We start from the raw sequence: 14,736 nt of genomic DNA, 5'->3' as shown, positions 1-14,736 counted from the left end.
CTCAATTCTCTTAAACAACACCATCAGACTGTCAAACGTTTCGTCTTTTGATTTCAAAAACATAACCCAAGAAAATCTGGAATAGTCATCAGTCATGACCAAACAGTAGGAATCTCCTGTTATACTCTTGACATTCACTGGACCGAACAAATCCATGTGAAGTCGTTCCAAAGGTCTTGAAACTGAATTAACTTGCTTTGTAGGGTGTGACTTTTTCTTCTGTTTGCCTTTGACACAACTTATGCACTCCCCTTCCAGATGAAAACCCTTGACATGCACTCCTGTAACCAAATCGTTTTGCACCAAATGATTCATTTTCCTTAGGTGAATATGCCCCATCTTTCGGTGCCATAACCGTGATTCTTTCTCCGTTGCTCTGGACACAAAACAATGAGCCTGACCCATGGTTGTAGTAGCGACGCTCATGTCCAACACGTACAGATCATTGACCCTTGGTGCCCTCATGATGATCCATTCCTCAGGTATGACAAATCCCGGTTTCAAGATCAAACATTCTTTGTCGGTGAAATGAGTAGTATACATCCTGTCACAGATCTGGGAGATACTCAGCAGGTTGTTCTCCAGCTCAGCGATGTAGTTAACTCTCTCAAATGTTACGATGCCGTTCGATAACGTTCCTTCACCTATGATCCTTCCTCCTTGATTACCCGCAAAACCCACGTAACCACCGTTAATGTTATTCACATCATACAGCAACGCGGTCTTCCCTGTCATATGTCTAGATGCTCCACTATCCATGATCCACCTGGATACAAGTTTTAGAAGATCCTGCACATAACAAATCATCATTTAAACAACTTCAAGAAAGATGCCGATTCATGCTTCACTAACCAGGAAGCTCCGGCAATTCAAATTGTTTAGTCAAACATCGAGTCCACCCAGGCCTCATCAGCCTTAGGTGTAACCTTGACTCTCGCAATTTGAATTTTGAAATTTTCAGCCTTGAGAGGTGGAATATTTGCATCATAATCAACCGTAATTGATTCTTCAGCCTTTTTCACCTCAGAAGTTGAAACTTTCTTCTCAACTTTTAATTCAATTTTAGGTTTCCACACCTGTTGAGTTACTGCAACCCTTTTGTAAAATGTGTCATTTTTATTTACCGACTTCTTTACGGGTTCATTTTTCACTTTTAAGTTGTCAATTTTAACATTTTTCTTCTCAACAACCTTCTTCTCAACAAACATCGGTGCTTTACCCTTCACATCAACCTTCTTTTGTTGAACTTTCACAACTTCAGTCTTAGGCTTCACATAAGTACACTTTCGTGCAATGTGACCAACCTTATCACACCTAAAACAAGTACGAGTATCAGCTACTCGACTCGTGCCTTCAGACTGAGCCTGTGAAGCTCTCTTCTCAAAAAATTCTTTGTTAGATTTTGAAAAAAATTCTTTTTCTTCATCAGCAAGTGAACTTGAACTGTTCACAAACTTTTTCTTCTCGACAAACCTCTTGTTTGGAACATTTCTTTTCTGATACGGTTTAGCCCCCTGATAACCACCCGACCAGTTGTTTCTGTTATTATTGTAAAAACGTGGTGGATTAACAGATTTCTTGTTATAAACCCTATCTTTCACAAATTTCATTTTATCTTTCTTTTGACCCAGATTATTCACTGCTGACAACTCAACTTAAACAAGTTTGAAAACATTTGTCAATTTGTTCATGTTAACATTCTCGATCGGAAACTCTGAATCTGAAAACAACTTATCCGAACCTATCATCTTGTACATGAAAAGGTATGATTCTTCATTTAAGTTGTTTTTGGACTGTTGTTTCGGAATGTATTTGTCCAGAAAACACCCATCCTCCTCAGAAGTGTCACAATCCGGTTTAAGCACTTTGTTAACCACACTTTTTACCACATCATTCTGGACACCATCTTCATTGGAAGACATAAACATGACATCAATGTTCTCAGGAAGTTGCACTTCACTTCCCTCCTCAAGTTCAACCAACCCAGATTCCTTTTTAGTGTAATTATGCAAAATTGGCGGTGGAACTTTGTGAAACCCTACACCGGTACCGTCAGAAAACACATCTTCGCCAGCTTTGTTTTTCCCTATAGGTTTAGGAACAATGTTCTGCAACACAAAGCTTGCGGAGCTATAACTGTTAAGTTTCAACTGAATTCGCTCGTTCTCTATTTCAGCTTCTTGAACTTTAAGCTTCAATTTAGCGATTTCATCCAGTTGTTTATTAATTGATTCTTCTTTTACTCTGACCACAGCTCTAAGATGTTCGTTTTCTTTAAACGTTTTACCATTTCGATCATCACTTTCTTTAACAGTGCTTTTGAGTTTTTCAATTTTTTCAGAAATCTTACGGTTTTCAAGAATTAACTTTTCATTTTCAGTTTTAACTTTTTCATGATCAATTTTATCTTTTTCAATTTGACCAGTTAATTCTCTAATCCGTTCAGTTGAAGCTTTCACAGTTTTGTCACGACCAAGTATCTGATCCTCAACACTTCTAACCTTCGTAGTCAGATTTTTAATTTTCTCACTGTTGAGGTACGTGACAGTGCTACAAAAATTGCATTCTTTGGTGCAATTTTTGCAGTCAGCATTTCCATCGATCTTTTTACTTGACACATTTGTTGACGCCCTTGGACTGACTTGGGCCTTAGACTCAGTCACAGAATTAGAGTCTACCTCAAGTGCTTTCGCAGCTAGCACTTTGTCAGCCATTTTTCCCAGGTTCTCTTCTGTCAACTCTTGCGTAGTATCGATGATGCCCGTATCAACCTTCTTTGATTTTTCGATTTCTTCTTTTTCTATCTTCTCTTTCTCCTCTTTTTCCTTTCTCTCTTTTTCTTTCTCTTCTTCAATCATTTTCTTGGTTGGCATTCCCCACCATTTGTGTTGCCAATACTCATCCTCCTCTTCATACTCCTTGATGATGGCCTCTATATCAAGTGTTTTGTCATCAATTGCAATGTTGCCATACGGATCAAGGTAGCATTCTCTATCCGGATCCCATCTTTTCGCTCTTCTAGCTTCCAGAAAGATACCAGAAATTCTAATGATTTTGTTTTGGGCAATCACTTTCCTATAGTTATACTTCTGTTCTTCTGTTCGATTATCTTTCCACGGAATGGGTTCATTCTTTGCCATGAAAGCATAACCAACAGTGTCTTCTTCCGGTAAAACTTCCTTACTCCAATCGTACCCCTCATCATCATAAATCACAGCCAGAGCTCTTGATTTATCTCTGTTATCTTCAGACTGCTTCAATCTAGGCGGCTCAGATTTATTCTGATGGTAGATTGCCTTTTTGTAATAATCATCTCGAAACGGATTCTCTGACTCATCAGCATATGCATTCCTGCATTCCCGCTTGAAGTGACCCTTCTGCTTACACTTAAAGCATGTCACCTTTGACTTATCGAACCCTAACTTTGTAGACGGACCATCGATCGTCTTCCTCCCGGTAATTTCCATGAAACGCTGAGCACGTCGAACAGCACTCGCCATCGCCCAACGAATGTCGATTAGCTCCATTTCTTCGGGGTCTATCTGATCGTAATCTTCTTTTGTCAGATTTGTGTTCCCGATCTTACCAGCCACCAACCCTTCATAAGACTCTAGCATAGATGCCAAAAAGACCATCTGCTGCTTAGCCGACTCCTCATCAAAATTCTGTGCGTTCTTCAGATCTATCGCGATGTTGCAAGAAAACTTCGCATCAGAACGATTTGCAGAAGACGAAGATCCACTGTGATAACCACTGTGACTTCCGCTGCTTGGACTGCTTTGGCTTTCTTTGCTTGCTGGAGATACATTCTCAGCTGAAAATGCGGTCTTTGGAGAAGTTGCTTTTGGCATCATGCTTTTTGGATAATAGAGATCCAAATTCTGCTGAGAAGAAGAGTGATTGACTTTGTAAGTTTTCTTCAGTTCCAGCTCGTGACTTTCAAGTCTCTCAATCACCAAATATGGAGTCAATTTTTCAGGAGCAATAGTGTTCTTCAACATAAGCGCATAATATCTCCAATCAACCTCATCTGGTAATGAATCGAACAGTTTGTCAACTAGTTCTTCATCAGAAAACTTGATTTCATGTCTTGCTAATTCCAGCTTCAGATGACCGAACCTTTCTATCATTTTACAAACCGATTCATTCTTTAGACATCCAAAAAGATCAAATTCTTTTCTAAGAAGCTTTCGTTTGTTTTTCACAATTTCCGAACTTCCTAAACACTTCTTTTCAAGCTTTTGCCACAAATCTTTCGCATTTGAATAGTCTATTAAAGAAATAATATCCTCCCGAACTGATTGGAACAACAAGGCTACACACTTCTGTTCAGCTACAAAATATTCAATTTCTTCAGCTGATGATAAAGTTTCTCCAGTTTTGTCTCCAAGTGTATACCCATTTTTCAGGCTTTTCCAACTTGCATATGCAAATGCCATCAACCAATCTTCAAATTTTCTTGACCAACGGCTGTACTCCTCGATTGCCATGAGCTTCGGAGGTTTGTTGAATGCTCCGAATGCACTCTCGGACTCCCAAGCTTCTTTCTTTTTCTCTTTCGGTTGATTCTCGTTCGTATTGCTCGACGACGTATCATTGTTTCCCGAACTTCCCATGAATGCGTACATGTCGCTGAACGGATTCATGAAAATATCATCCATTTTGACTGTACCTGCAAAATCAACCAACACTTAGAAAAATTTTCCGAAACTTTTGAAAAACATGACAAATAAGCGGATCTATCTGTAAATGACAGATAAGCGGATCAGTCAGTGTTCGAATAAGCGAACCACAGTATGTTCTTTCGAGTGAACCAGATAAGCGAACCAAAGATTGTCCTTTTGAGTGAACCTAACAATGTCAGTTTGAGCGAACCAAGTTATGTACTTTCGAGCGAACCAGGTACTGTTCGTTCGAGCGGACCGGAAATTGTCCAAATGAGCGGACCGTATAAGCGAATCTGTCACTTTGACAGATGAGCGGACCAGACAAGTATGTTCGAGCGGACCTATATATGTCCGTTCAAGCAAATCTAGCAGTAAAAATGTCTGAAAGAGCGAACCTGTTTGGTTATTTCAAGCGAATCTCGTGTGAATTTCGAGCGAACCTAAACACTAATTGTCCGAAAAAGCGAATCTTCTTTGTTCGAAAAAACGGATCTTAGTTTTTACCCAATTTTAACTATTTTTACTCCGAGTTTTAGTCTGAAATTTCCTAGGGTTTGTTACTAGTAAGTTTTACACGTTATACTCCATTTTCAGACAATTTCAACCGTAGGAACCACTGTAAACCGAAAAAGTATGAGAGAAAGTGAGTAGAAAAGAGAGATTTCTGCAGATATAAGCTGTAGTAGTATGAACTCCTCGTCCTGAGCTCTGATACCACTTGTTGGACCGTTGTTTTGACCCGAAAAGTCAGTCAAGGTAGCTCATCCTCACATATAAAGGCAGAAACAGAATATGCAAGGTTACAACAGCTTGTCCTTTCAATTCCACTGCTTTTATTGCTTTCTAATGTGATTTTGACAGAGTTTCGCTCCAGAGCACACACACCAACAACTAACAGATCCGCTCAAATGATCCCTATATATAGGCTAGGGTGGTTCGCTTATATGACTGACATATAAGCGGACCTGTTACACTTCCTAATAAGCGAACCTATATAATGAGACTCTATAAGCGAACCTACAAGACCTTATGAGCGGATCTACTTATATATTGTACATATAAGCGAATCTACAACATAACTTTCTAATATTGACAATCTAGACCCTCTGTTGACCTATCTTGACCTAAGACTTCATGTAGACGTAGTCAACAGACATCCCATGCGTCAACATGTTCCCACTTCCACTTGGGAATTTCCGGTTGTTGCAGAAGTCCCGAAGGCTTCTGGTATTCCACTTTCACCTTAGCGCATGTTAAACACTTGCTCACATAAACAGCCACATCGCCTTTCATCCTAGGCCACCAATAATAATCTTTAAGATCTTGGTACATCTTATCCGCTCCAGGGTGGATAGAGTACCGCGATTTGTGAGCTTCATCAAAGCTAACTTTCCTCAAACCTCCAAACAAAGGAACCCAAGTCCTTTTCTCAAAACATAACGTTCCTTCCTCGTTTGGCACCAATTGCTTCTCCATCCCACGGAGATATTCCTCTTCAAGGTTTCTTTCCTTAAGAGATTCTTTTTGCGCGGCACGAATGCGCAAGGAAAGATCGGTTTGGATAATCATTTCTAAAGCCCTAACCCTTATGGGCTTGATCCTTTCTTTTCGACTTAGGGCATCGGCGACCACATTCGCCTTCCCCGGGTGGTACTTTATCTCACAGTCGTAATCATTTAACAACTCAACCCATCGTCTTTGTCTCATATTCAGCTCCTTCTGGTTGAATATGTGATGTAGGCTCTTATGATCTGTGAAGATTGTACACTTCGTACCATATAGGTAGTGTCTCCAGATCTTTAAAGCAGAAACCACTGCGCCGAGTTCCAAATCATGTGTGGTATAATTCTTTTCGTACACTTTCAATTGACGCGATGCGTAAGCAATAACCTTTTGACGTTGCATCAACACGCAACCCAAACCTTGGCGTGAGGCGTCACAGTATACCACGAAATCATCTGTACCTTCTGGTAGTGCTAAGATTGGCGCATTGCAGAGCTTATCCTTCAATATCTGGAATGCTTCCTCCTGTTTGATTCGCCAATCAAACTTCTTATCTTTCTGCGTGAGGAGCGTCAATGGTTGAGCGATTTTTGAAAAATCCTCAATGAATCTCCGATAATAGCCAGCCAAACCCAAGAATTGTCGAATCTCGGTTGGCGTCTTTGGCGTTTCCCAATTCTTAATCTCTTCGATCTTGGTGGGATCCACATGGATTCCATCTCCATTCACCACGTGCCCAAGGAATTGTACTTCTCGTAGCCAAAACTCGCACTTAGAGAACTTGGCGTACAACTGTTCTTTCTTCAGTAATTCCAAAATGGCTCTTAAATGCTGTTCGTGCTCAGCTTTCGTCCTCGAATAAATCAAGATATCATCGATGAACACAATCACGAACTTGTCCAAGTAGGGCTTGCAAACTCTATTCATCAAATCCATGAAGACTGCTGGTGCGTTTGTCAACCCAAACGGCATAACTAGGAACTCGTAGTGTCCATATCGAGTTCTGAAGGCTGTCTTCGGGATACTCTCCTCTTGTATCCTTAACTGATGGTATCCAGATCGAAGATCGATCTTAGAGTAAAAGCTTGAACCTTGTAGTTGGTCGAATAGATCATCGATCCTTGGCAGAGGGTATCTATTCTTGATCGTCAGCTTGTTCAACTCCCGGTAGTCAATGCACATTCGAAAACTACCGTCCTTCTTCTTGACAAACAAAACTGGAGCTCCCCAAGGCGAGAAGCTTGGTCGGATAAATCCCTTGTCTAACAACTCTTGAAGTTGTGTCGACAACTCTTGCATCTCAGACGGAGCGAGTCTATAGGGTGCCTTAGCCACAGGCGCGACGCCTGGAACTAAATCGATGTGAAACTCTACTTGCCTCTGAGGTGGCAGTCCAGGCAAGTCCTCTGGGAAGACTTCTGGATATTCCCTCACGACAGGGATGTCTTCGATCTTTGGTTCTTCAGCTTTCTTATCTACAATGTGCGCCAGGAAGGCAGCACATCCCTTCTGCAAACACTTTCGCGCTTTGAGGCAGCTGATAATTCTTAACGGCGTATCACGCTTCTCTCCATGAACCACAATTGTATCACCATCTTCGGTTGGGATACGAACGACCTTTTCATGACAAACTATTTCTGCCTTGTTGCCTGATAACCAATCCATTCCTACCACCACATCAAAGCTTCCTAGCTGGACTGGTAGTAGATCCAAGGCAAACTCACGTTCTCCCAATTCGATCACACAATCTCTGATAACTTCACCGGCTTCTACCAACTTTCCATTAGCCAATTCGATTGAGTACGGAATATCTAATTTATTACCGGCTAAACCAAGCATATTCTTAAACTCTAACGACAAGAAGCTATAATCGGCACCAGTATCAAATAAAACGGATGCATAGCGTTGGTTTACAGGGAACGTACCAGTAACGACATTGGGATCCTGGCGCGCTTCCCTCGCTTCGATATTGAACACTCTTCCCCGTGCTTGGTTCAACTCTGGGCAGTTCCTCTTGTAGTGCCCAAGATCACCACAGTTGAAGCATCCGGGTCTTTGTCCGTTTCCACCAGCTTGATTATTCCTCTGGTTGCGATTCACAGCGCCCGCTTGATTAGCATTGTTGCCTCGATTCCCATTACCTCCATTGTTTCCTTGTGGGCGATTTCCATTCCCACCCCGGTTATTATTTCTGTTTCCGAATCCTCCCTGGCCTCCTTGGCCAACAGTGGCCCAACAAGAATCCTTCAAGTGGCCAGGTTTTCCACATGCTTCGCATACTTTCACAGTACAATGGCCAGAATGGTGTCGTTGGCAGGTATTACACTTGGGCTGGGTGCCCATATATCCTTTTCCTTTCTTTCCACTACCAGCTGTAACCTGAGCTGGCATGCTTGTTTCTCCTTTCTTGACAACACCATTGGTGCCTTGCTTGAAGTTCGAGAACTTCCGCTTGTTACCTCCTGATGACCCGACGTGAGTCTCTTTCTTCTTTGCCTCGATCTCATCGAACTTGTTCAGGCGAATAGCCTCCTTAGTGAGAGCCACGCTCAGATCAATCGCCTCAGTAATAGTCGCATGCTTGGAGGAGGTCACCATGCTTATGATTTGGGGAGCTAAGCCCCAAATGAAGCGTTCAATTCGCTTGAATTCTGGAGTGACCATATAGGGTACCACATGCGATAAGTCATGAAACCTCTGAACGTATTCTGCGATCTTTGGACCTTCCATCTTTAAATGCCAGAATTCAGTCTCCAATTTTTGGATCTCCGCGCGAGAGCAGTACTTTTTCCGCATAAGTTCCTTCAGTTCGGTCCAGGTTAGCGCGTAGGCAGCAGCTTCACCAAGTGTCTGTACTTGCAAATTCCACCAAGATAGGGCTCCATCCAAGAATAGCCCAGAGATATAGGTGACTTGCTGGTCTGGTGCACATTTGCTCATGCGAAGAACAGATTCAGTTTTCTCAGCCCAACGAACAAAGGCGACAGCACCTCCAGTGCCATCAAAGTTGACAGGCTTGCAGTCTAGAAACTGCTTGTAGGTGCACCCTGCACATACATTATAACATGTGAACGGCATTAGCATCTTTGCTATAGATATCCAGTTAGGTCACGGTATGTCTTAATGACTCAGTATTACCGTGAGGTGGATTGTTGTTGCCAGAGTTACTTCCACTAGTCCCTCCTTGAGAGGCGGCGTATTGTGCGATGGCAGCAACGATGATTTGCTGGAGTTCTGCCTCATTGGTAGGCATCGGCATTTGACGTCTCGACATCTTCTAAAGATGTGTTCACGTTGGTCAGGCCATAATAAAACGTACGTATATAATAATAGTAATAGCACATAACATCTCATGTTATAAATAGACCAATCACACAACATCCCATGTCATAAAATATAAATAACCAAATCAAGCATCAAATATGATGAGAATACTGCGATTGCCATATATCGAGATCACATAGTAAGTGTACAAGTACATCACAGTGTCATACAACATCAGTCGACTAAGGGCTACATCACCCCAGTCCAAAAACTATATCAAATCAGTGTCAATACATCCCATATACAAGATCAACAAAAGTCAGAATCAGAAGGTGGTCTCCAAAAATGCTGTGCAGTCAAAAGCAATCGCCGTCTTCTCACCAGCGTCCACCCGTACGGTACTGAAGAGCTCTACACTGATGGCGGTGGAGGAGGGGGAAAATGGGTGTAAAACAAGCGACACAAATAGAGCCAGTCCTCCTCCATGGCTCTCTGGGTACGCAACCAAGAAGCAACCTGCTGCTCAAGTGCCGAAAGGCGTGCAGCATAGTTCGGTGGTAAAGGTCGAGGGTGCTGCAATGAAGTAGGGTGGGTCTGACCCTGAGACTCTCACGGCGGCGGCTGAGCTCTCTCAAGCTCCTGAATGCGCCGTGTGTGTGTCTCGTGCTGGGCAACAAATGTAACGCCCCGCGTTTTCATACTTCCTAAAATTAGAAACCATCGTTTGTAAAACTATTTTTGGAAACTTCGTAGTCTTGAAATCGTTCTCTCATTAAAAGCGATGTAAAATCCGAGACTTGGATCATGAATAAAACTCGTATTTTGTTAATCACATGTTATACATACTTTATATATGCTCATACGTTCAATTTCGTGGAACAAATTATGCTTATTCATAATTCTTGGAAACTAGGTGCTAAACTTGTAAATACATGAAACTTACGCATAAAACGTATTTCGGTCATAAACGATACTTGAATACGACCTTCGTACGCTTAATTATACTTGATTATGTTCCTCATACTCAAATGTACCTCAAACTATGCTTTTGTGGCAATTATAGTCCTTAAATGCCCTAAAAACACTAAAATAATAACTCTAGGGGCCAAATTGTAATAAAATGAAACTTATCCAGAACCACAAGTGGCTCGCGGCCCGCGTGGACTTAGCCTGAAACCTCAGGCGGGCCGCGTGAGGTCCCTGATGTGCAGAAAGTTGGATGGTCGCGACCAGCTTCCATTTTTGAGCGGGATTTCAAGTTTAAACCGAGTTTTGGCACTTGTTAACCCCTCTAATCAACCCTAAACACCTCCCTATAAGTACCCAAGCTTCCCCAAGCACATGGACACTTTCACCACTCTCAAATCCCACCAAAACACTCCCAAATTCAAGCAAGAATCTGCATTTTCGGACAGATTCATACCTCTACACTAAACTTGGTATAACTTGCTCATTTCTTGATGAAAACACTTGATTCTTCTTCCTATTTGCTTGGTTAATCATGGAGTTTGATTCCTTGACTTCTCCTTGGAGAAATCAGACCTGGAATTGCTCCGAAATTGACCAAAAACTTTCTGTTTTGTTACAAACTTATGTAAACTTCATCCAACTTGTGTTTGACACAACTCAAGCCAATGTCCTAATGCTTACAACTCCTCTTATGGTTGGTTAAGCTTAAAAACATAGTTGAGACATCTAAATCAGGGGTTAAAACCTCATAAACTTTCTGTTTTTAATTAGGGTTTTACCCACAAGTAGTGTTCAAGTATGAAACTTGATGAATGTGTGATGGTTGGACTAGCTTGGGCTATCCTTCATAAGAATCCACTCACTACTTGATGTTTTGCTATAGTTTAGTTGTTGTTAATACCATAATACTTGTATGTTCATGACCCTCCTTGTTGTTTATAACAACAAGTGTAGTGGTGAACAATAGAGGTGCCTAAATGGAAGCTTGTTCTTCCTACCTCATGTATGAACTCTATGACACAAAGAGGTGCCTAAATGGAGACATTGATCTCCTACCTCATGCTTGAATCATAAGACTTGTAACCAATATAATATCTAAGCTATTCTATGTACATACATATATACCTAAGTAACTAAACTTGATGGTAACTTAATGGTTACTTGTCAAGAATATGTTACATCATCTATGACCATGCTCTTGTTACGACTCTAATGGACCTTTGAATCCATGAAATCATACCAACTCTCTTGAGTTCTAATAGCGTCAAGAATAAGGGTTATGTGTACAAGATGATTATTTTCACATGCTATTCTCATATCTTACTTTTATGTTGCTTTAAATACCGAATCTCGACTCCAAGCATACTTGAACTTTAACCCTGCACATTCAATCCTCTAACCTCATCAACTCGTCAATAATTGGATAATCGGAAAGCATATGCAAACTTTTTGAGTATACTCGTATTCCCCTTTTTACTTTTACCACTTTTGGGGTGTAACATGTTTATCTATCAACAAACTTACACATGAACATTTTGCTTAAACACATGAACATTCCTATAACATGCTTGTATACGTGATGGCTTGATGCTTTAAACTTGGATTAATCTTATGTGTCGAATTTATCATTAACTTCGTACGAGCCAAACCGTGACATATGTAGCGCTATAGGATTAACGACCCGCCTCTTTATCTTCGGTTATGTCATGAGCATATTGCGTTTCCTTGGTTTGATATGTTAGACACATACCATATTTAAATGTTCATCTTGAATCACATGCTTGCTATGAGGAATTGTTCAAACTTATCTTTTTGCTATGTACGTATCAAACTTGTATACTCGCCTTTGCTTTTGCATTGAACTTTATTTTAACATGTTACAGGTGGATGTTGACGATGCATGGAATCTAGTAGGATGCTTAGATACACACTTAGAAAGAATTGTATTTGTATTGTATCATTTTATTATTCATGTTGTTGTACTTTGTTTCAAAACCTTGTACTTGATTCTTTAGAAATGAAATGAAACGATTATTTAAATACTTGTCACAATTATTAGCGTTATGATGTCTCGAGCAATCTTCACACTTCGTCTCATCCCGATGTTTCCGCCATTGGTTGGGGTGTGACAGATTGGTATCAGAGCCATAACTATAGGGAATTAGGAAAAGTAGGAATGCTTTAACCTAGTCTATAGTTCTAGAGCTTTATTCGTATGTTTTACTTGAAATTACTAGCATGCTATCTTATTTGCTTTTATTTATTCTCTTTTGATCTTGTAAGCATATGTGTCACTTATGTGTTAACACTTAACATGCTATACTTGTTTTTATTATGTGTTAATACTTGTTTCATCATTTTATCCTTTATGTGTGTTCTTGACATACTTTTTATGCGTTAATATTCGTTTCATCATTTCACTTTTATTGTGATATTCTTGACATGTTATACTTGTTTGTTTAATCTTTAATATACACTTTTCCTCACGCGTTTTACTCGATTATTCTAAATCCGACAACACACATATTACACAAACGAGACGAGTTCACCAAAATAGGCGTGAAACCCATAATTTGGTGAACAACCCTCAATTCATCCACTTTCCTTTTCTTTTTACACGAAATTCACCATCAAGTTAGGAGTGAAATCCTCACCTTGATGGAGAAGTTCAAATTTCAAATTCTAGTGGACCCTCGTCAAAGTGTTGAAATTAAATTTTGACCCGACGAGTACCAACCACACTTAGGATACGAAATCGCCAAGTTAGGGGTGAAACCCGCACCTTGTCGACTAGTTCCACTCCATGATTTTTTTTAATCCCGCCAAGTCTCGAAATTTCGATTGATTTGGGACATGTAGTAACCGGAAGGGTAAATACCGTTAACCGACTTGCCGGCGAGAGCATTTCACCTATTAGGCCAAAGCATGCTCCTCAAATTCGAAAGACTTTTCGATCGCTTTGGTTAGTCAACGTTCCGTTTTGGAACCATCCCAAACTTTGATCAAACATATGTTATATTATTTATTTATACGATGCAATCTTTCAAATACGAATTTACTCTCGGTATTTTCTCCACACACATACAACCTATTTAATCCTTTTCACACATTTACACATATGCATAATTTCCTATAATTTAAATTTGCATTCCTTGTAACAACGAGTGGGGACATATCGTCGAGATAGGAGTGATTTCCTTACCTCGACGATTAACTCCACTCCTCTTTTTCTTAAAAAACGACCTCACCAACGAGTTAGGGGTGGTTTCCCTTGCCTAGGTGATCGTACCAAAACGTCTCTTCAAGATATCTTATTATGCAAACTCGATCATATTTTATACCTAGATCATTTATCATTTATCAACATACCTACTTATATAATTTCAAAATACATTGTTTCATCAAGCGTACTCCTTATCCTACAACCTATTTTCACTTAACTCATATACACGAGACTCTTAATCATGTCTTAAACATTTTACTACACGAATTTCCAAAGCTTACGGAATGCTACCTATCAATTTAACCGGTCCAATGAATCTCTTGCCCATGAACTTCATATTCGACTTAATCACTAAAACACACTCACGTTATATCATCATACTAGAGACTTCCATTCTTAATCGAAATCGAACCAACCTTTCTCAATTACTTATAAGATCTTTTAGATGTTATATGATCGTTTTACCAAATACTCTTTTCAAACATCGACACATCATTTGTTAGAACTATTAACAATCACTAAGTTCTTTGCTAAAAATTCTTTTCGAAGGATCCTCGTTTTCACAAGAACCTCTTAAATTCATAATTTCTTGTTTGATGAAATGAACTTACTTTTGATAGAAAACCTTTTTCCTACACCAATTTACAAAACTCGTGGGCAAGAAGACTTCTTGGAGACCGACCATCCTTGGATTACGTAAACTCTTTTAAAACAAAAGTAGCATTTCCATTCTTTACAAAATGCATTATGCTTAACCAATGAGTACCTTATATCCTTTTTACACATGCAACTATATTCTACGTTTCAAACCAAGCTCAATCTAATTTTGATAGGATACACTCAATGTTTCATTTAAACAACTATACACGCATATCATCATACACATTTTGGTCGTTACCTCGCGATAACATCATTTATATCATTCGTATCTACATACTCGACCTTTTGAACGCCTTTATACACTTAAATCCGTGATGACCCAACGTACACTATATACGTAATTTTTATTATTCGTACCTACACTTACATTCATACGTATTATGCTTATGCTTATTGTTAGGATCGGAGGCTGTCTGTGAGTGTGTTTGTTTGCATAAAACGAATAAGTGC

The sequence above is a fragment of the Helianthus annuus genome, chromosome 6 (assembly GCF_002127325.2).
Source record: "Helianthus annuus cultivar XRQ/B chromosome 6, HanXRQr2.0-SUNRISE, whole genome shotgun sequence".
NCBI lineage: Eukaryota > Viridiplantae > Streptophyta > Magnoliopsida > Asterales > Asteraceae > Helianthus > Helianthus annuus.
The sequence above is the reverse complement of the archived record's forward strand: the minus strand, read 5'-3'. Positions refer to the sequence as shown.